The sequence below is a fragment of the Diceros bicornis genome, chromosome 31 (assembly GCF_020826845.1).
Source record: "Diceros bicornis minor isolate mBicDic1 chromosome 31, mDicBic1.mat.cur, whole genome shotgun sequence".
NCBI lineage: Eukaryota > Metazoa > Chordata > Mammalia > Perissodactyla > Rhinocerotidae > Diceros > Diceros bicornis.
This window is the reverse complement of record NC_080770.1, coordinates 24075280-24097547: the sequence shown is the minus strand read 5'-3', so window position 1 is coordinate 24097547 and position 22268 is coordinate 24075280. Positions and strand designations below refer to the sequence as shown.

General features: G+C 40.2%; 1 protein-coding gene across 11 annotated transcripts in view; it reads right to left on the bottom strand.

The window, feature by feature from the left end:
* Positions 1 to 21956, bottom strand: part of PHF21A (PHD finger protein 21A) — a 181511-nt gene extending 159555 nt beyond the window's left edge. For 5 of the 11 annotated variants that reach the window (XM_058527063.1, XM_058527061.1, XM_058527067.1 and 2 more), the window contains exon 1: positions 21400 to 21955. The gene's annotated coding sequence lies outside the window, so the exon portion shown is untranslated. Of the gene's footprint in view, positions 1 to 20189; positions 20354 to 21399 lie in introns of those variants that run through there. The other 6 variants (XM_058527068.1, XM_058527069.1, XM_058527070.1 and 3 more) reach the window with 3 other exon arrangements.
* Positions 21957 to 22268: the final 312 nt, after the last annotated feature.

Here is a 22268-nt window from a genome sequence, read left to right as displayed (position 1 = left end):
AACTCTTATCTTAATAATCAGTTAACCTTAGGACTCTTCAACATCAACAACAACAAAACAACCTGGGTATCTGTAAGGCATTACAGAGGAATTGAGGTTGATCTTGGCGTACAGGGATTTACGAAGTGCCTCCTATTACCACTAATGGGAGTTCTGGGTGTGCACCATCAGCGCCAAGGAGGAGGAGCAACGCCCAGCACCGCATCTGTGAAAACACTTCCTACTGTACTAACTGCAACTACTGGGAGTTGTTCTCTCAGAAATGGGATAATAGAACCAAATTCCTAGGTCTCTAAAGCACAAAGATAATTCAAATACAAGTCACTAAGTAAGGTCATTGGTAAACACCTGATTAAAAAAATATACGAGAAAAAGCTAAACTAAAAGAACAATGAACACACTAAGCCAATTCTATAAAATAGCACCAATATGCACAGAAGAAACTAGTGAACTGCTGGAGATAAAATACCTCACACAAAAATTCAACAGGACCAGAACAACCAAATCTTTTAAAATCAAAGCACAGTAAACCCAACTGTAGCCAGAAGCTTGTCCAAAGAAACATACGCACAAACCAAACCAAAACAAAACCTCTTCCACTGCTGGAGCCCTAAGTACACTACAACTCTGCTTTTAAAACACAGAAGCAAACGCCTGGTGCATTGACAGGCAGCAATAATCCCAGAGAACTTCCAGACAAATGGATAAGGAGCCCAAGCTGCCGAGGACAACTAACACTAACTAAAGATTACAACACCTTGCTGGGCTCCATGCTGCCTCACTCCTCAACATAGCACTGCTGCAGTCACCAGGCTGGAAAAGGAGCAGGTGCCTTTCAGGCTATAGGAAAATTAGTCGCACACACACACACACACACAAGGAACGATATTCTTCCACTTGAAGGGGCTTAAGAAGTGCAAGGCTTTGTTGTAGGCCTAGAACACTAAGAGTAGGCCTTACCAAAGAAGTGAAGAAAAAGCCAAGGTTTATCCCAAACTCGCACTCAAAGACTAAAGGAATTAACATCTATTTCAATTAAAAAGCTTTGGCAACAATACATTATTTTAAAAAGAAAGAGAAATTGAGATTTTCCCCATTTCTACCCCCAAAAGAAAATTAGAATCTTTTCCTTCTGACTACACAGGTTTAGCTCCACAACACAAATAACAAAGAATCCTGACTTAAGGCCTGAAAACTAAAAATGGTTCCACAACAGTCACATTTCCTCAAAAAATCTTAGTCCAACATATTGATTCTTTATCATCACTGCGATCATTAATGAACATTTAGCTTTTCATCTGTACTTTGAAATGTCAATGAGAAACTGAAACAGCTACAATATGCTGGGGATTTTAACTTTTGAAACACAAACCACAAAGAAACAGGAGTCTGAGGCATAAAGCCTCAATCACGCTGATAAGTAAGTGGTCCTAAAACCTGAAAGTGAAAGCAATACAGAGCAAAAAAAGAAGTTTCCTTGCTATTAATGCTAGCCTTTAAAACCAAAAATATGTTCTGTTACAGAAGACTGAAATCAGGGCTTCCATTAACCTTGTTAAAAAAAAAAAATCCCACGAGCATGGATTTTTTTCCTCGGTCTCTTCATCAGAGCAGCATGGGGTCCCATTAGGCACCCTATTTTACTTCCACCTTATAAATAACGTTAGCTATTCACTTTTTCCATGGAAACCAAGTACAGAGAAACCCACTTAAATGAATACCGGTTAAAGGAATAAGTTTTATTTTAGAAAGGTTTCGCTGCTCTAGATGAACTCTACTGGGGAATACTACAAAGTCGTCTTAATTTTTTAAAATATATTTCTAGTGTAGAGGGAGCTTATTAAAGGTCCTATTAAATAAGTACACTCCTCGCACTAATCTAAATGTGCCAAACAGCATCATAACGTTAAAGACACCTTTTCAACGCACTGCACAGGGGTTTCGATGCACAGCTCCAATGACTATGGTTCCTCATGCACTGGGGTGGAATAATTACTCCTATGGGCCTAATTTAAACTAATAAAAGCAAGGAAATTTAGAAATAAGGCTACCATCACCTTGTAGTGACTAGTAACGAACAGGCCCCACAACACAGGCACATGCACGACTCAGGACTTGCAAAGAGGAGCGAACAGGGGAGCAAATAACTGAATACCTCCTCACTGTTACCAGGTCCAGGGGTAGCAGGCAGTTGAAATTCCCTCCTCAACAAACTATTTTACAAGCTATAATATGCATTCCTTAGTCAATCAATATATACACTGGGGTGAAATAGAATATGCAGAAGGAGAAATTGCAGAACAAAATATAGTGATTTCTAACTTTAAGCTGATTTAAACACTGCCCTACATACTCTAGAAATGACCATTATTGGTGGCCCATACAAAAGTTGCAGATAGGCAAGTGTACATAAAATAAAAGGCAACTCATAAGAATAGTAAATTCAAAACTAATAATCTTGAGTTTCTAAAGACAGAAGGGGGAAGAAAACTAAAATCCTTCCAGCAGATGTGGTTCATCAGTAAGCTAGTGGTGGCTCAGATTTCTTCAGTAAGTTAAAAGGCAAACGACAGTACTATTATCCTAAAAGGTGATTACCAATATTAAATTTACAATGTATGAAAACAGTTAACATTCTCATACACACTCTGCCTTTGAGCATACCAACGTGTCTATTTGTAGTGCATGTCTTAAAAACATAAAATTACATCCTTGTATGTTTCACACACTAACGATTGGCAAAATGCTGATAATTGTAGAAGTTAGGTTAACAGGTATGTGGGGGTTGTTAATATTATTCACTCGACTTTTGTGTATGTTTTTAAATTTCCAAAAAAAGAAGTTTTAAAAAATCCTATAGATAAAGTTAAGGCTCTTGTCTGATATGTTCTTCTCTAGGTGTAATTAAATAATAGATGAAAAAACTTGGTATGGATCTTAGAAGCTATTAAATTTAAATCCAACATAGCCATTACAACATAACCACAGCTAATTTCCAAGTTTTACTTTTCTTACCAAAACAAATCAGTTAACAGTTGAAAACCACTAGGAGAAATCTGGAAAGGAAAGGGTCTGCTACTTTGTAACTACCAACTAATAAAATGTAAACAATCAATACATAATAACAAGGCATCATAGCCCTATTTTGCATTTTACAAACTAAAAATTCTACTAGCCCTCCCTATTTCTAAATCAAAATACTTTCAGAATCAGCAACACCAACATGTCCTCTCCAATTAGGTCCACAGGTCTACAGAGGGCAATCTAATAAACTAACACTTCCTGTTTCCCTTATCTTAGTGAAGTAACAAAGCTGCCCCTCTCCCCACTATGACCCCACCTCACCTGCTACCAGAAAATACAGCAACTCCTGAGGTAAAAAGGGCTTTTCCTATTCTTTCCTTTAGTCCAGAGAGAAAATGTTTCACAAAAACTCGGTTACTTCGCTAGTGATTTTAAGCTATCTATTATCCAACTCCTGGCTGAAGTCCCAAAATGGGGAGGTCCACAAACCATTAAAGCCTTAAGATCTTGATAACAGCTCTCTCTGTTTAAAAACTAATAATTACAATGGTGTCTCGCTTTGTTTTGTTTTGGAGAGAAATAGAATAAGATGGTGGTAGCTTTGGAGAGTGACAAACAGCAGACAGGGGACAGCGTACGCAGAGAAGAAAAGCAGAGAGATAGTAAAGAAGAGGGGAGAGGAAAGGCAATGATGGAGGCAGGGTGCGCCATCGATGGTGGCACCTCTCTAGAGAGTAGCTCACACACCACAGAACCAGACATGTTCCTGCACAACTGTAACAGGAGTCCAACCCTGTCATAAGCAGCCCACCTTTTACAAATTAGGCAGGGACTAATGGATTTTCAAAATTGTACAATTCTTTAAATCAACCCCAAAGACTCCATAGGGCCTATTTCTATATTTATTAAAATGAAATAGACTTCTAAACTTTTTACAATTCCATTCACCCAAGAGAAGCAACTTTTATAGGTCCTCCATACAGGCTGAAGTAAAGAAAACTTAATACTATGCATATGCTATGCTAACTCTAAAACTACAAAGCTTTACTTACTGACCACTCTAGCTACTGGAAAGTAACATTACAATTTTTTTTAACTGAAAGGAAACTATACAGCCTGCTATAAAATTGCTTAATTTTTTAAATATTTGTTGAGCTAAAGTACAGTACTTTACCAAAACAAATGAGGGAATTTCTGCTCAGAAAGTAGAAACAATGTTTTAGGAACACAGACAAAATAAAATACAGTGAACACTTCTATCCATCTACTAGGCTTTTACGAAATGGTGCAGTCGGGTAAATGAGAACAAAAATTAATGGAATCTATTACTCTGCTTTAATTCAAATGTTCACTACTGCTAACATACACCACACTCAGGATGTTTTGGTAAGCTTTTACACATACCTGAGAAAAAACTATACAGATCAAAGATCAAAAAAGTTTCAGGGGGCCAGCCCGGTGACATAGTGGTTAAGTTCACACGCTCTGCTTCGGTGGCCCAGGGTTCGCAGGTGGGGGATCCCAGGCACGGACCTACATACTGCTTATCAAGCCATACTGTGGCAGGCGTCCCACATATAAAAACAGAGGAAGATGGGCACAGATGCTAGCTCAGGGCCAGTCTTGCTCAGGCAAAAGAGGATTGGCAATGGATGTTAGCTCAGGGCTAATCTTCCTCACTAGGAAAAAAAAAGTTTCAGATCCAAATTGGTAGTGAATGAATAAAATTAGTTCTATTTCACACTTAATGATCGTTCCCCTTCGCTCGATGACTGATTTCACTTACCAGATAGATATATACATACACACACACACACACACACACACACACACACACACACTAATGGATATATTAAAAACTCAAATTCTTTACAAATTTGATCAAAAAATCTTAATTCTGAGATCAGTGTAAGGCAGACACTCAAAGAGTGGCTTTTCTCACAATGAACTTGTTCTCGGGCCCAGTTTCAAGGCTCAATATAGGTAACATATGACAATTAATTATGGAAAGAAAATAACAATTACCATAAGAAAAGACCAGGCACCAGATGAGAGGAAATTTCACAAAGGCAAAATGCCCAAAATCAGATGGTAAATAAACTATGTCCATCGTTACTAGAAAGCTGTGTGCCACTTTTACATCTGTGGGGTTCTACAACCATTTCCATCGGTTTTTACACCCAAGCATGTGTTCTCAAGGGTTAAACACACACAATTTGTCCTGAGCAGTAGACCCAAAGGACTGACCAGCTGACCAGTATTTCAGACTTCTGAGTTATTATGTCTAGTCTACTACTGATGTGATGCTAAGTGACCTACTGTAAGCCACATCAATATCTTGGTGCAAAAAAAGCTTATATCACTAAGCGGCTTAACAAATATAAAGTACCGTGAAATATTTTTAAGTCTCTATTAAAACTTACATATTCTCACGTACTTTCTATCTCTCCCAGAGGTATTCACAAACAAGAACTCATTAGATACACTTTTCCCATCCATACCTTTTTTTGTGTGTGTGTGAGGAAGATCAGCCCTGTGCTAACATCTGCCAATCCTCCTCTTTTTTTTGCTGAGGAAGACTGGCCCTGAACTAACATCCATGCCCATCTTCCTTCACTTTATATGGGACGCCACCACAGCATGGTTTGCCAAGCGGTGCGTCGGTGCGCGCCCGGGATCCGAACCCACGAACCCCGGGCCGCCACAGCGGAGCACGCGCACTTAACTGCTTGCGCCACCAGGCCGGCCCCTCCACCCATCCATACCTTTTTGACCAAGACATTTCAGGAAAAAAACTCTCCTTTTCACCTAAGCTGTTCCATATTTACTCTTTTCCCATAAACTTTTAGCGGGACTATAACAATAATAATGACAACAGCAGCTATTGCTTATCAAGTGTCTTAAGATTTCCTCATTTTATCTTCACATCAATCCTAGGAGGTTGGCATTATCATCCCGATATCACAGATGAAGACACTGAGGTCCAAGTGGACAGCACAGAGCTTGGTATACAGCATGCACGGAGACATCTCTGTTGAAGGGAGCTTAAATAACGAGTCCAAGACCGCACACTCCACTTTAAGCGGTTGTACTGAGATTCCAACCCAGGGGTCAGACCCTAAAGCTCCAGGCTCTTTTCCCACTATGTGACATTTGTCTCAAGCCTTGAGAAGAGAAGAAAGGAGTTGAGAATGAAGGTTAAGTAATAATACCTAACTTCGGTTACCATTAATTTAGCGCTTACTACAGTCTCACACATCATAACCTCAGGGGATGGGTACTATTATTTATGCATATTCTACGTATGAAGAAACTGAGGCAGAGGCACAGAGGGTACCATTATCACAGAGGTAACACATGGCAAAGCCAGGATTTGAGCTCCAGCTCCAGTGCTGATACTCAACCACTGCGCTCCACTGCCATGCTAAACACTTCCCTTTGCCTGCACTGCGTGAAAACAAAACTTTTAACCTTTTCAACAAAATTACTAAATCGTAAGCCTTCATGCTTCGACTAACTGAGGGAAAACTCGTAGTGCTTTTCTAGGCATGCGCACCAGACTTCTTTACAGGCACACAGGATGCGCCCCTGGTGATTAGATCATTGCACTGCCCAGGAAGTGGCACACTGTAAATCTGGTTAAGAGCCCCCAGCCCATCTCTCTCCACACTCAGACCCACACTAACCATGCACTGCAAGACAGGCAATTCAGAGATGTCCCAGTGCAATCTTCTATAAAATGAACGTCACTCTGAGGTATCCAAGTGTGCACAGTACCCTTCCGTCACTCTTTCTCCTCCTTCCCAAACGCCATAAAAGACACCGCAAAAGGAATGAATGAATCTAAGCTACTTAAAAATCATAACAAATGTCCAATGATAACTACAAATTTAAATGAGAAAAAAAATGCAAAATTCTCATAGTTTTGTATCTTGTCCAAATTTTACATTCAAAAGGATAGGCCTCAAAAAAAAAACCAGCTGCGGCAGCACAGGCCTCTTTGAAAAGACTCAACTCTTAGACCACCTTATTATCATAAACGTGCCTGGAAGGTGCAGAGGAAAGTGAACTTTTGCCTCAGATTCTGCGTGTCTCGATACGCATATTTAAAACAACCATCACTGTTGCATTACAAGTTATTGGGCTTTTTACCCTAATATCTACTAGTATGACGATGTATTTAATTACATAAATAAGAATATTAAGCATAGATTTAATATTTATATGCTAACACGTAATATACACAGAAAATAAACCCACAGAAACACAAGACCGGACCTGGAGGTACTGAGCACTTGACACAATGAGAACAGGAACCACTGCAGCCCCCTCCATTGACATCGTAAAGTTGCCACATTTTCTGGGCTCTCTTTTGAATTAATGTGGCATCTGTTCCAAGTACAGCATGCTAACATTTTACGAAAAGATATTTTCATTCTACATTTGTATCTGGTTTGCTTTTTATTTGAACTCCTGTTTTATTTCAGTGGTCATTATTTCTTTATACTAAGTTCTCAATTTGGCATTCCTAATCTATCTCCCCTGAGCACAGAAAAGGGTGGGGAGGAACCATCAGCTTAAACCCTCTAACAGCAATAATCACAATATGCTTTGCATATAGCTTAAATAAAGAAAATAAGCAGCACAAAGATTTTTGTAGGCTTTTTAGTATCAGGTCCTGATAAGTTAATGGCATCTGTTTCTTTCAGAAAAAGAATTCTGCTCTGAGGTATTACGGGGGCTGGGGGGCAGAAAAGAGAAGTAAACAAATACCAAATAGAATAATTCAAGTTACAAAGTGTGGTCTCCATGAAATGATATTTCAATAATTTGCAAATATCCAACTCTGTCGAGTGAGAACTGCTTTTTAAGACATCCTCAAAAATGCTGCAGCAACAAGCCAAATACAACCACTTGTACTTAACATGCATGCTGCATACTCCACAATGTTACGTCATGTCAGGCACAGAGAAGACGCTTACCAAGCTATCCTGCGTTCTATAAACTGCCTAACAACAACAGAAACGGCTCTACCATCTCCATGGTGGGAGTAAGGGCATCAGGGCAGCCAGCCTTCTCCCTTTGGTCAACTCTGAAGAAAACAAATGAGGCTTATATTTCTGTCTTTTAAGCTCACCTTTCTCAAGGCCTTTACTCTCAATCTTTCAGCCCTCCACAGGAAGAAAGGCTGTTTCTTTAAAATTAAAAAGCTGCAAAAGATCACTCCAACTTAAAAGCCCCAGGCCTTGTACCAACTGTCCTCCAGGTGTCCCCACGGCCGCCTCTTCTGCTGAAGAATGGCCTAGCTCGAGCACTAGGCTCCAGTGCTGGCACCCACCCTGGGGAAGGAAGGGGGCCATGGGAAGAAATTATTACAACTTGTATTTTAAAATCTCATCCTTTTTTTAAATTTCGATTTTCCTGTATGTTTTATAACATATATAAAACACTAGTTCATAAAATTATATATAAATATACATTTACTGGTAGTCATAATTTTTTAAAGTTTGGAGACTACAGGTTAAGAAGGCTGAAACTAGAATAAGAGAAGAAAATTAGGCTCTGCCCTTAACTTACTCAAATTCTTGTCTCCACCTCAGTTTTACCATCCATGACACGAACTGAGCCCTTTATACACTTACAAGACTATTTTGAGAAATAATAAATTTCTACCTAGGGCATAGTCTGAGCCACACACACTAAAAAGCACATATGAATGCTACCAATGAGAAATACTCAACAGGGCTTGTTAAAGCTTCAATTACACTACAGTTCAAATAAACTGTGTTTATCACCAGATGCAGTTCTTAGAATTTTTAGGGCCAGGCTTCAGGACTTCACTAAATGTGGCTCCAAAGAAGCATGAAGCATCTTAGATTCAAGGGCTGCATTCGAGGGTTAGAAAGACTTTTTTGTAAAACTTCCATAATGAAAAACTTATTTCCTATGAAATGACATTTTTTAATTTAAAAATCACAAAAGTGAATTATGACTAATAACCTTAGCAACAAGTGAAAACTCTCAAAGCCAGAATCAACGTTTAATGTAGATTATAAGGCCTTGAGTATGTCTTTTTTTAAATAATGCCAGAAAAACAAATGGCACTCAAATAATTTATCGTTTTGTTTTTTTTCTTCTTATACTGCTTTAAAAAACGCTGGGTTAGGGGCTGACGCGGTGGCGCAAGCAGTTAAGTGCACGCGCTCCACTGCAGTGCGCCGGGGTTCGCCAGTTCGGATCCCGGGCAGGCACCGACGCACCGCTTGTTAAGCCATGCTGTGCCGGAGTCCCACGTAAAGTAGAGGAAGATGGGCACGGATGGCAGCCCAGGGCCAGTCTTTCTCAGCAAAAAAGAGGAGGATTAGCAGATGTTAGCTCAGGGGCGATCTTCCTCACACACACAAAAAAAATGCTGGGTTATCAGCATAGCATTTAGTGGTGGTCAAGTGAGTAGGGATAGGGATGGGGATGAGGTCAGCCAACACTACTCTCACAGAGATGTAAGGACCAGGACTAATTCTCATGCAGCGTATCCGAATGCCAATTAAGCAGTACTAGTTTGAGTTTCTATTAATTAAAATATTACAAGTATTTTCTTGGTTTTAAAACTCTACATTACTTTGTAAATGTTGAATGAATGTCTCCCAACGACCAAGCAGAGAGACCACCGGTTAAAAAAAAGTTATCTGAAACCACAATTAATCTCTTTATAAGTAGCTACCAGAAGTAGTAGAATTTAATTCTGAAATGATGCCTCCTATATTACTTGTGCAGGATAGAAAACAACGCTGTCATTTTAAATTGGTTAACGTTTTTTAAAGTTTTACAAATAGCAACAACCATTGCTAAGGCATTAGGTGCAAGTACAAAGAACTTAAAATGCTTTTTGCCTCATAGGTAATAATCAGTCTAGGGTATAGGTTTATAATCTTAACGTATGAATCTTACCCACCTCTTGCTTTCCAACCTCACTCCCACTTCCCACCCGAGACTTACTTTCAAAAACAGGCAGGCTTTTAAAATAGCCATCTGAAAAAAGTAAACTTCAAGAGAGTATCATGGTATAATTCTATTTATTTTTAAAATGCATATATATTATACTATATATATATTACACATATTTAAATGCACAGGAAAATTTAAAAGTAGAATGAGAGTGGGATAACTTTAATTTTCTACTTTATACATATCTACATTGCTAGAATTACCATTATAACTCAGACGTACTACTTCTATAATACCTCTTAAAAGAAAGGACATTTATCATCAAATCCTCTAAAATGTTGACAGTTACATAAGGACTAAGTGAATAGTGAATGTAAACTATTTGCACCTACTAAGAAAATGTATAAAATAACCTACCATGATAAAGCCCTCAAATCCCAACCTTAAGAAACAGACATGAGACCTCACTCCATGCTAGGCACCGTGCTTGGTGATGGGAACACAGTGATGAACAAGACAGGCACACTCCCAAATGCCTTCATTTCCGTTCCATTCCATTGTTTACTATGTCCAAAATATTCAACCTAACCCAACCAAAATCAACATGAAACAATCTCAAAATGAGACATCAGGGCCGGCCCTGTGGCTTAGCGGTTAAGTGCGCGCGCTCCGCTGCTGGCGGCCCGGGTTCGGATCCCGGGCGCGCACCGACACACTGCTTCTCCGGCCATGCTGAGGCCGCGTCCCACATACAGCAACTAGAAGGATGTGCAGCTATGACACACAACTATCTACTGGGGCTTTGGGGGGAAAATAAATAAATAAAAATAAATAAAATCTTTAAAAAAAAAAAATGAGACATCGTCACTGTGGCCATTTCAGTAAATTAACAACTTCTTTAGTAGTTCCCTTTTCTAGGCATCTGTGGGAATTACATAGTTGAGTACAGCATTATGGACACTTAAGAGGACGGGTCTGGAATCAAACCTGGGCTTGAATTCAGGTTGTAACATTTGCTACCTACACGATCCCAGCGAAGCCTTCATTTCCTTGTCTGTAAAATGGGAGTAAGACAATAACAGCAAATCCTCAGAATACTGCTGTGAGGATTAAAATTAAATGAGACCCTATATGTAAAAAGACTTAGCACTATACATAATAAACACTCAGTAAATGTTAAATTAGTATTATTATTAATAACAGATAACCATAAAGTACAAAAACTGTTTGCAACTTGCCAAACATTTAAGGTCTTATATCTATGCCATTTCTCCAAGAACAAATATACGTATTTGCATAAATTTGTATATTAACATATAAAAATGCTTTTCAATATAAAAGCCCATTATTAAAACTTTTTATTACCGTAACAAGACACCAGTACATTTATGATATCTCTATATATTATATATATATGCAAATGCATTGGCACATATTATCAGTGCATACTGTATGCTGTAAACACATGTTAAGAACCTGTCTGTTGGCCATGGGGGTCTAGATCACCAATTATGATTCTAACTCATCCATTTAAATTTTTAAAAATATTACTATTATTAACACAGCATAGACAAATATCTTAAAATCCAGCCATCTATTAGTGATTAAAAGCTCTATTTATATATACTACTTCAGTCTATAAAGTCCCTTCATGAGTTTTAGCTCATCTAATTTTTTTTTTTTTTTTTTTGGTGAGGAAGATTTGCCCTGAGCTAACATTTGTTGCCAATCCTCCTCTTTTTGCTGAGGAAGATTGGCCCTGGGCTAACACCGTGCCCATCTTCCTCCACTTTATATATGGGACGCCTGCCAGAGCATGGCTTGGTAAGTGGTGCATAGGTCTACTCCCAGGATCTGAACCGGCAAACCCCTGGCCACCAAAGCGCAGTGCACGAACCCAACCAATATGCCACTGGGCTGGCCCCTGATCTAATCTTTTTAACAGCATAGTGAGGCAGGCTCTTTACCATTACCCCCATTTCAGCCCCGCAAGGCTGAATTTCCCAAGTGCACAGCTAGTGACAGGGCTGGTCTTAAAGCCAGCTCTTCTGACACCATCACAACTGTTTCATTTACATTGGTCTGAGACATTTCATTAAAAGAAGAAAACTGTGCTCAATAATTTAGGCGTGTCAGAGGACTCTAGAGGGAATTACACATGGCTGACCAGTTTTCCTCTCCTTATTTCCAACTTTAGTATTTCAGGAATTACACAAGTGTGTATAACTATACAACGCAGATAAGGAGAATTCATCCAAATCTGATTATTTCCTGCATTGGCCAATTAATACCAGAGACCATTTGCTCCCTTACATTTAGTCCTTTGTGTTTAACTTCTTTGTAACCACTGAGTTTATCTTAACGTTAGGTCTTGAAAAGACAAGTTAACACAAAATAAATAAAACCACTCAAAATGCGAAAGCATATCAGATCAGAGTCCATAAATTTTTGACACATCTAAAGAATCTATTTAATGTCTAATATACAAACATTAACAAATTTCAGTTTACATTTATGAGGGGAAAAAAAGGTTAGTATTATTGCAGTAGGTGGGTTTGTTGTGTAAACAAGTACTCAAATAATTACTACTAACAGCAGAGTTTTCTTAAATAAACACAGCAGCCCTCAGCCATAATATTCCAGGAGCTCTGCACACGGGAAAAGCTGGAATAGATACTGGCCACGCAGGTAAGAGAGACACTTCCCTGATTCTGCACACACTCCAACTAAGGCACATACATCGCAACTTATGCTTACATTTTTCAATATTCCCAGGTGTCCCTTTCCCTTCTGAAAAAGCTAAAAGAGACCAACCATGCAGATAAAAATATCCTGCAAGTTCAAGAGCCTAAAAGAAGTTAAAGTGTCCTAAAAGAGAAAAATAATGTAAAGACTTAATGATTTTTTTGAACCTAACATTTTAAGTACAACCCACAGACCTGAAACTACATTTTCTTTCTGGGGCTGCTCACTGGCCTCCAACACATCAATCCTGTAACACTGTGAACTGCGGCAATAGATTGGTTCATGCTTCTAAAGACAACAGAATTTTTCCAAGGTTACATACACTGTGACACAAGGAACATTTTTGCAGCATCTTATTTTCATTAATCAACTAGTTTGGGTATTCTACCAGTGCAAACATTATGAACAAAGAAATTTTCATTATCTTTTGAACTTTCCAAAGGCAACCAAAGGCCGTGATACAGTGGCAAAGAGTACTGGACAGGGAGAGCTGAATTCTGGTCAAAATTCTGCTACTGGCTGGTTGTCTGACTTTGGGCATACATCACTTAGGGAGAAACTGAGGTGCGAAGACATTTTATGTACAGCAAAAAATTCTAAGGAACTGCCACTCACTACCATAGGCCAAAAATCTCGAGGTCTTCTTAGAATAGCCTGGGCTTCCGATCAAATAATAATGTAAAAAGAGAGCAAAAAATGTGACGCATGCTATTTTTTAAAATAACAATAACCACTAGTCCTGCTGCTGCTAATTCTAGACACTTACTGAGCCTTCATTAGTGCCCGGCACTGGACTAAGCACTTTCACAGATTCTAACATTTAATCTCTGCAACGACATTGATATTACTTAATAAAGTAGAAGTATTAGAACCCTCAAAAGAACAGAAATTTAAATTTTACAAATGAAAATATAAAGAAACTATTAAAGAAACCTTACCTTTTTCTCTACCTTTCAGACTACACACACCTTTGAGTATTAAACTTACACTAAAACCACATTTATTTTCAAGAATCTGTCTTCCATTTAAAGAATACTGCAATTCAAGATGTTGACAATTACTACAGAAGAATCAAAAAACTCTGGACTTAAATACTGGCACAAAAAAAACCCTCCCATCCTAATTTAACTACTGAATAACTGCCCCCATTCAAAGAAAAGAGAACAGTATTTATATTAGGCCCTACAATAATAGCCTTCTAATGCCCATACTAGCAGTCAATGATGCTGTGTAATTATAAAGAGACCTGTATCATCACAGACAAAAAAACTTACAATTGCTAAGTCTAGTTTTGAATATATATACACACACATATATATACACATATATATCTGTTGTTTTACATGTAAATCTTATTATAGTAGCTGATAAAAAACAACAAACTAATCTAAGGTAAACTAAAACACTAGGGTGTTTCTGAAGACTCACTTTAGAATATCAGCAGCATAATAATCATGATATTAGCAACCAAACTTTACTTAGCAGAAAGTTCTTAGATGCTTGGGAAGCTGTGTATAAAATGGAGTAGACAAGAGGGAAGGGTTCTCTGTGCTGTTTAAATCCACTACAGGTCCCAGAATGCAATGCTCTAATCTGGAGTTAAGCAAAAACCGCACTGCATCCTGGGACTTGTAGTAAGTAAACCACTTCTCCCTATCACAGTAAGTTTCAAGAAAAGTGAACTAGTATCTAGCACAATCTGACTAGATCTCATTATTAGGGCCTAGTCAAATTCAGATCTAATTTGTTTGTTTTCTGCTCTGGCACAGTTTCTTTAGCACATACTGGAAAAAAGTTATCAGTTAATATTTAGATCAACATTTTCACATTAGGAAAATCTTATAGAGAATAAGCATATAAAAGATATGCTTAAAAAGCAAAAAATATTTTATACAATTTTTAAATTATTTTAAAAACATAATTTTAAAAATAATTTTTTAAAGTTTGGTTGAACAATTTCAAAGCTCTCTATCCCCCTCCTCAAAAAAGATTTTAATTGTTTTACCAGGTTTTCTCTTAACAGTCTTTCAAGTTATGTTTTATAAATAACTTTTCTTGAAGAAAATTCTCGTAAGAAAACATTTCCCATACTCTAATGACTGCCCACTAGGAAATATATTCTTCTAGTAATACATACACATAACACCATCACACAAAAAAAACAATAATTCTTAAATTCTTCTTTTGTCAAGTCGTTACTCAATATTACTCCTCACCCCTCATTTCTCACACACATGTTTCTGGAAAGAACACTTAGAAAAAAAATATTCCAACTACAGACCCATTTCTCTCATCCACTGACCTCTTCTAAAAACAGAGATTTTTTTTTAAAGCTATCAATAACATGTCCAAGCAGATAATTCTGAGCTGTAATTTACGTCGACAGAGTTTCTGTATAGACCCCTTATTTTCTGCAAGGCTGAGGAAGGAGGCTGGGAAAGAACCAAGTGCAGTCTGCATCAGAAGGCCTAACACAGGTGGTGGGTTATTTTCAGGCAACAGCACCTTCACAAACATGCTGTGGAATACAGTCCAAGAAATTCCTAACAAGGAAAGATAAGCTGGCACACAAATTTAACACAATCCAGCTAAAAATCACCTGCAGCACATGCTACTACATTTCACCATAAAAGTAACAAGCTACTACAGGATCTGAAGCTTCATCAATACAACATACTGTCCATAAGGCCAGAGACAGCTGTTGCCATGGTTACTATCACCCACTTTTATCAGGAAATTATTGTCATTACTCTGAAGTTTTGGGTACTTATTTAAAATTTAAAAAAAAAAAAACAAAAAACAGTTTAGGGTTCTGACTGCTAATTGAGTGAAAGAATCAACTACTGTTTGATTTCTAAGTATGCTGCTTTAGAGATGCACATGGTTAACAATACTTGGATCTGCAGCAGAAAAAAATCAATTCCTTTCTGCTGCTCCTTCTCCTCAAGTACTGACAGTTTGTATTCTCAATGCAGCCAAAACAATAAAACAAAACCCATCTTTTTGGCTTCTGTGTTTAAGTTATTTTTCTCCCCCAGGCCCACAAACAGAGGCAAAATAAAGCCTAGATCATCAACCTGTTAGGCCTCATCCCCTTCCTATCTCCACATTACCGGTTCATTTTTTTGTCTACTTAAAAAAGCAGAAAAACATTTCCGTCGATGATTCCAAAATATAGGAAAGAATAGTTTCCTTCAACAGAGACCTGCTCACTATTTTTTATTTTTAAAAAAGGAAAGACCTTGCAGTGTATTGGAGGGAGAGAAGCGGAGGAGTATTCAAACTGCCAAACAAGTGTCTGGTGTAAGAAAGTTGCTTTAGGAAACCCCACAGGATGACTGAACTTTACACATTATCTCTCAAAGGGAAGAATTCTCTACCACCTCAGTTTAAGACTGAATTAATAGACAAGTAATATAAAAGTTATTCTTAAGAATCTATTTCAACAATCTCTCAAAAGATAACTGTTCAAAATTTAATACACAAATGAGAATTACATGAAAGCCTACAAAATAGTATGACCACACAAACATACAAAGGAGAGAGCAGATGCTATTTAAGAAATAATTATCTACAATAAATTCAATGCACTGTTAACAGATTACCTCCTTAAAAAAAAATCTCAAAGCAGCAAAAATACATACCTGGTAAAGTTAAAGTGGTCAAAATATATTGCTAGGCTCCTAAAGAATACTTAAGGCCTACAAAAAAGCCCGTAAGTGAACATAAATCATTAATATTTCCCAGCACAAATTAATATAAAGATTCCAACATGTTTCAAGAAATCAGCTCTGAATATAGACATAAAGAAATTCTGTCAAAAGTTAGAGACCTAAAACTTAAATGCCTTCCTTTTCTCCCTTTTGAATAGTAATTAAATACAAAAGCCTTGGGCAAGAAAATACTAAGGATACAAAATTTAAAAGCACATTAATACAACCTTAACTTCAGTATTTCCTCAAAGAAAGCTTTAGTAGTCACTGTCTGTAGGAGGAAAAAGTTAATATTACCTTGAGAGGTTTCATTTTTATCTAAACAGTTAAATGTTTTTTTCACTTCTCACAGAAGCAAGTTTCTGTATTCAATTACTAATTGGGGCTATTTTATAAAGAGCAATCACTTCTAAAATTTAAGATACTACACCTTTTGATATGCTCATAAACACAGGGACTCCCAATTATCTATATTTTATTTTATTTTAGTTCAAATCTGTGAGCAGAGCCAGAACTCAAGGCTCTGAGTTTTAAACTTTTGGGCTATTTTTACACAAAAATATTTTGGTGTACTCCTCTAGATTTGAGTAGTTATTTCCTTATGCATCCCTTTAAAATAGAAAAACAAAAATGATGTATACAAGCTAATGCATAAAGATATACATGTTTTTCACTCTAAAACAAGTTTGAGAGCTTTAGCTAGTAAGAATTGTTCAGCCAGTTAGCAGAATCAATCAAAACCTTAACCGTGACATTTGTTACTCTGTGTGTTAATAAGAGTCTATAGAAGAACCCAGGAACTTAAATATTCACTAAAATCAACTACTATCACATCAATGGGGAAATGAAGAAAATCTTTAACAGGGGATACACATTTCACAGGATCCACAAAAGGAAAAATGATCTTTTTTTTTGAATTATGAGAAACTGCCTAGGCTGCATTTTTTAAACAAAGCTTCAAAACTGTAACAAAGAGCTTTTTGGTAACCACAGCAGTATTTAAAAAAAAAATTCATAAAATGTTCAGGGTGTACTTTTAACGTACTCATTTGCCAAATGATATGGAGAAAGGTAACATTTTAAAGACAGAAGCGTCTATCCGTGTATTAATTAACTATCTCAACAACTTAACATCTGCGTGGTTTCTGACAATTCACAAACAACTTTCACATGTATTATCTCATTTGAGCTCACTGAGAAAAAAGTACAGCATTATGCCTAGCAAACAGACAAAATTGAAAGCAGGTTCACCAAATTTTCTACACATTCCTAAGTTTTTAAAACTTTGATATAAAACTTTACAAGCCACCACAGTAGCATGATATTTCCAGTGATAAATCAATTCACCTAACACTAACAGAGTTTCAAAGGACCACGTGCTGTAAATACTATGACACTACTTCCATGTTTATGTAGTTATTGTTACATGTCACTAAAAGACTTATCAGCAACGACCTATGCCCACAGATAAAACTTTACAGTTCAAGAATCTCAGTCTTTGGAGGCCAACTCAAATACATCAACCACACGTATTTATAAAGCTGAGTGCCTAAGAATTTATCTATTATGATCACTGTCCATAGTTTCGAGGAAAAAAAAAACACACAAGTCTACAATTATTTCCATACAATACCTCCCTTTCCAAAATCACAAGTACCATATGTCCTATTTAGTTAATATTATAAGGATGATCACAAAACCAAAAGCCCCAAGTCATACCAACTACTTTTGCCTATAGCCATTGCACATCATTTTTTTAAAGGTGTTTAACACCTCACTCACCAACACAAGACTCACTCTTCAAAATAAAATAATTCTAACAGCACTCTATACCTAAGCACAGCATCCTTAAGCTAGCCACAATAACAAATCTACTTTGTATATGATAGTGTAAGCAGGTAAAAGGCAGTCAAAGATTTCCATTTCAAATAACAATGTAATTTATTAATGGAATTTTTAAATGGACTTACTCAAAATCTTTTGGAACTTTAAGGTGTTAATCCTGTTGCTTAGTTGAAGCTAAGTAGAGCTGTAATGCGTAGCAAGACCCTCAAAATTCAGAGATTTGCTTTATCTTGTTGTAGCACCTCCTGCTGGATAGCATTTAGAGCTCTTCAGGTAAGCAGAAGAAGAGTACTTCTGAGGCAGCTCCTTCCAGAAGACTGAATGGGAAAAAGGATGGACCCTTCAAAGCTAAAAGAAATAGGGCCCCGTCCATCACTTATACCTCTTAAAAATCAAATCTGGCATAGGTGGGAGTCTTTTTAATCTATTACTATTCCAGGTCTATAAAGACCTGAGTCCAAGGTGCAACATGCTTAAATAAAGCTTGCAAAATTACCTAAAAACTAAGTTAAAAAACCTTCAAAAGCACTCAAGCAAAAGACTAATATGGCCAGCCAAGCAATGCCACACATATTGCAAATACTATTATGTTAATAAAAGCAAAGGTCTGACATAAAGAAAAGCACCTGGGATATTTTTAACACGTTAGCCAGAAGTTTGTGTTTTGAGAATTTTCTGCACTATTACTATGCTCTTCACCTAAGAATAGTTGTACATCTACAGAAGTTTCAAGTACAGAAATTGTTTTAAATAAACATGAGTGTAACTGCATACAAAAATTCCTCCTTGCCATCAAAAGATATGTCCTGAGATTTTAAAATACATTCTTCAGACATTTTAAATGGCCCCTAACAAGCTAGTTTTAAGCCCATGATGTAGATTCCACATACCAGTGGAGACAGAAAAAGAGAATGGGAAGGAACTTACCAAAATCAAAATGAATAACAGTATTTCCAGTAAAAATGTAGTAACAGTTTCCTACAATGCTGCAAAACCAAGTAAATTGTGAAACTTAAAAAAAGGGGAGGGGGCAGGTCTTCAAAAACCAAAAGAAAAGCTGACCTATTTATTTCCACTGCCCGAAGATCAGGGAACATCAGATGTAAACAAACAACATAAACACTGAAAAGGACACTTAGATGTCTTAGCCCCAATTTAGGTCCCCTTACCAGGCCCTCAAAGAAGCTACAGATGTTGATGAGGATCCTCGCTAAAAAAGAGATTGCAGCTACCCGCCCTGAAGCACCCCTATAAAGTCTGCCTATGAAAAGGCTTCCTTCCTAGAGCGCACAACTGCTTTAAAAAAAAAAAAAAAAAAAACTTTCATCAGCCCAAATTAATCTGATTCTAATATTCAGCTATCAATTATTAATATATAAATGTTCTTCCTTCTCTAACGTCCCCAGCTCAAGCAGCTACATTCCTGACACCTACTCTTAACGAAAAGGCACAGCTCGCTCCCCGGCTATGGGGCAAATCTTTGAAATCCAAAACACAGCCACAAAGTTCACTGTCAAGGCCAGCGCTGAGGCCCACACACGCCCGGACCTCAACTCCCATGTGAAATTCTAGAAAGCCATCCTGGCAGGAGACATCATTAAAAAACAACACAATGTGGACGTGCCGAGTGAGATCCTCTACTTCCATACCTAAACAAAGAATATTTCAACATATGACCGGAATATGATGACACCGGATTCACCAATGAAAACAAAACCTGCCTGCCATGAGCAGTCGTACCCTCATCTCAACAACTCAACTTAGAAATCACTCTCGGCGCATCTGCACCCTACAACCGGCGTGTGGCCTTCTCCGGGGGTGCCAGCCACAGACAAAGTTGAAAGGAGACCTCCTTCCCCCGGTGCCCAATCCCGAGAGCAACCCCTCCCCTGCCAGGGCCACCTTGCTGCTACCCACCATCGCGAACGTGGTCAGGGGAAAAAAAGAAATCCTAACAGCACCGCTCAGCAGAATAAAGAGACCAAAGAGAGGATGACGAGAAGTGTTGGGAACTGCGTGCACGGCGGGGCTGGACCAAACGGAAAGAGTCCCACTCCGCGCGCCCCTCCCCCCGGCGGGGGCGCGGGCGGGGGAGGGGCGGCCGCGGCCCCTCTCGGAGCGGCCTGGCCCGCGCGGGGTCCCGGGGGCGCCCCGCGGCCGCGGGCGGCGGGGGCGAGTGCGGGAGGGCCGGCCCCGGGGTGAGGGGTGCAGGCAGACTCTCCGGAATAACAAGTTGCAGAAGAAGAAGAATAAGCGGAATTTCCCCACCGCTGCTCCGGCCACCCAAGACAAATGCACCAACACAACACACACACACACACACACACACACACACACACACACACACACACTCGGGCCCGGCAGCGTCAGCAGCCGCAGCTTTTTTTTTTTTTTTTTTAAACCAGATCCCTCAGTCACCAAACAAGATGGTTTTCCCAAAAAAAAAAATTAAATAAATAACCATAATAAAAACTTCCCCCCGACAGCATCCCGGAGGGGGGGGAGGTGAAAGAGACAAGGCGACCATCCCCGGGGTGAGGGGGAGCCGAGGGGGGCGGCAGAGGCTCCGCGCCCCCCGCCCCCGCCGGCGGCCCCCTCCCCGGCCCCCCGCCGGGACAATGTGACGCCCCCTCCCCGCCACCCCCGGCGCGCCGCCTCTGTCACCCGCTCCGGCCCTGCACTCAGCGCCCAGGCTCCCGAGGCTGCTCATAAACTTACTTCCAATTTATACTGGGGAGGGGTGGAGGGCAGAGGGGAGGAAGGGGGGAGACCAGGTTTTTCCATTGTCTTTTTTTTAGGGGGGGAGGAATAGGAAGGGCACGCAGGGGGGCGCCCCGAAGGGGAAGTTATTGCTCAAAGCTCAAGTTGACTGAGGGGTCCTGGCGAGAACACCCCCCTTTCCCTCCTCCCTCCCACACACCCCTCCCCTCCCCCTCCCTCCCCCCCACAACAAACTCCAAGCAAGCAGCCCCTATTCCTCCCAGAGACAAACACCAGAGACAAGACAGAGAGAGGGAGAGGGCGAGAGGGGGAAGGGGGAGGGAGGGGAAATAGAGCTACTCCAGAAAAAAAAAAGAGAGAGAGGAGAGTGAGGAGAAGAGAGAATGGAAAAGCTGGGATACTGCACCCTCCTGCTGCTGGCTGGCTGTCCCCCCTGGCAGCTGGAGGCAGGAACTCTGAGCAGGAGAAGCAGGAGGAGGAGGAGGAGGGAACTCTTCTTCATGGGGAGGGAGGGAAGAAGCTGGAGCTGCTGCTGCTGCTTCTGCTGCTGCTCTGGGCCTCTCGCACTTTTTAGATATTAGTGTGTTAAGATGGTAGGTTGTTCCCTTCTCCCTCCTCCTCCTCCTCCTCTCCTCTCCCCCCCTCTCTCTCTCTCTCTCTCTCTCTCTCTCTCTCTCTCACTCACTCTCTCTCTCTCTCTGGGCTGTTTCTTTCCTCCTCTTCCCCAGGCAAGGGGGGGTGGGGAGGAGGGGGTGGGGGGAGGAACTGGATCCTCCTTCTCCTCCAGGAGAGACACACAAGCCCCGGGCCGGAATGGGGTGGGGGCACTCAGAGCAGCAGGAGAGAAACTGTGGGAGACAAACAAGCCCAACTCTTCATCCTCCTCCTCCTCCTCCTCTCAGCAGCAGCAGCGAGCACCACCAGCCCATTCACCACCCGGCCCCCGGGCCGCAGCACCTCCGCCGCCTCAGCCCGGGGATCCCTCCGCCCAGGCCCAGACACACTCGCCCGCGCGGGAGCCCGCCGCGCGGCCCCGCCGGCCCGCCGCCGCCGCCGCCGTGCGCGCCCCCGCCGCTCCCGAGAGCCGGGCGAGAGGGACTGGGGCTGGGAAAGCGGGGACGAGGGCGGGGGGGAGAGGAGGCGCCGGGGTAAAGGGGCAGGCGGGGAGGGAGGGGGCTGCCGGGCGGAGTTGTACGGCGGCCGGCCCGGGCCCCCGCGCCTCCACCCGCGGCCTCCGGGACGCGCGGGCCCCCCCGGGGGCGACGGGGCGGGGGC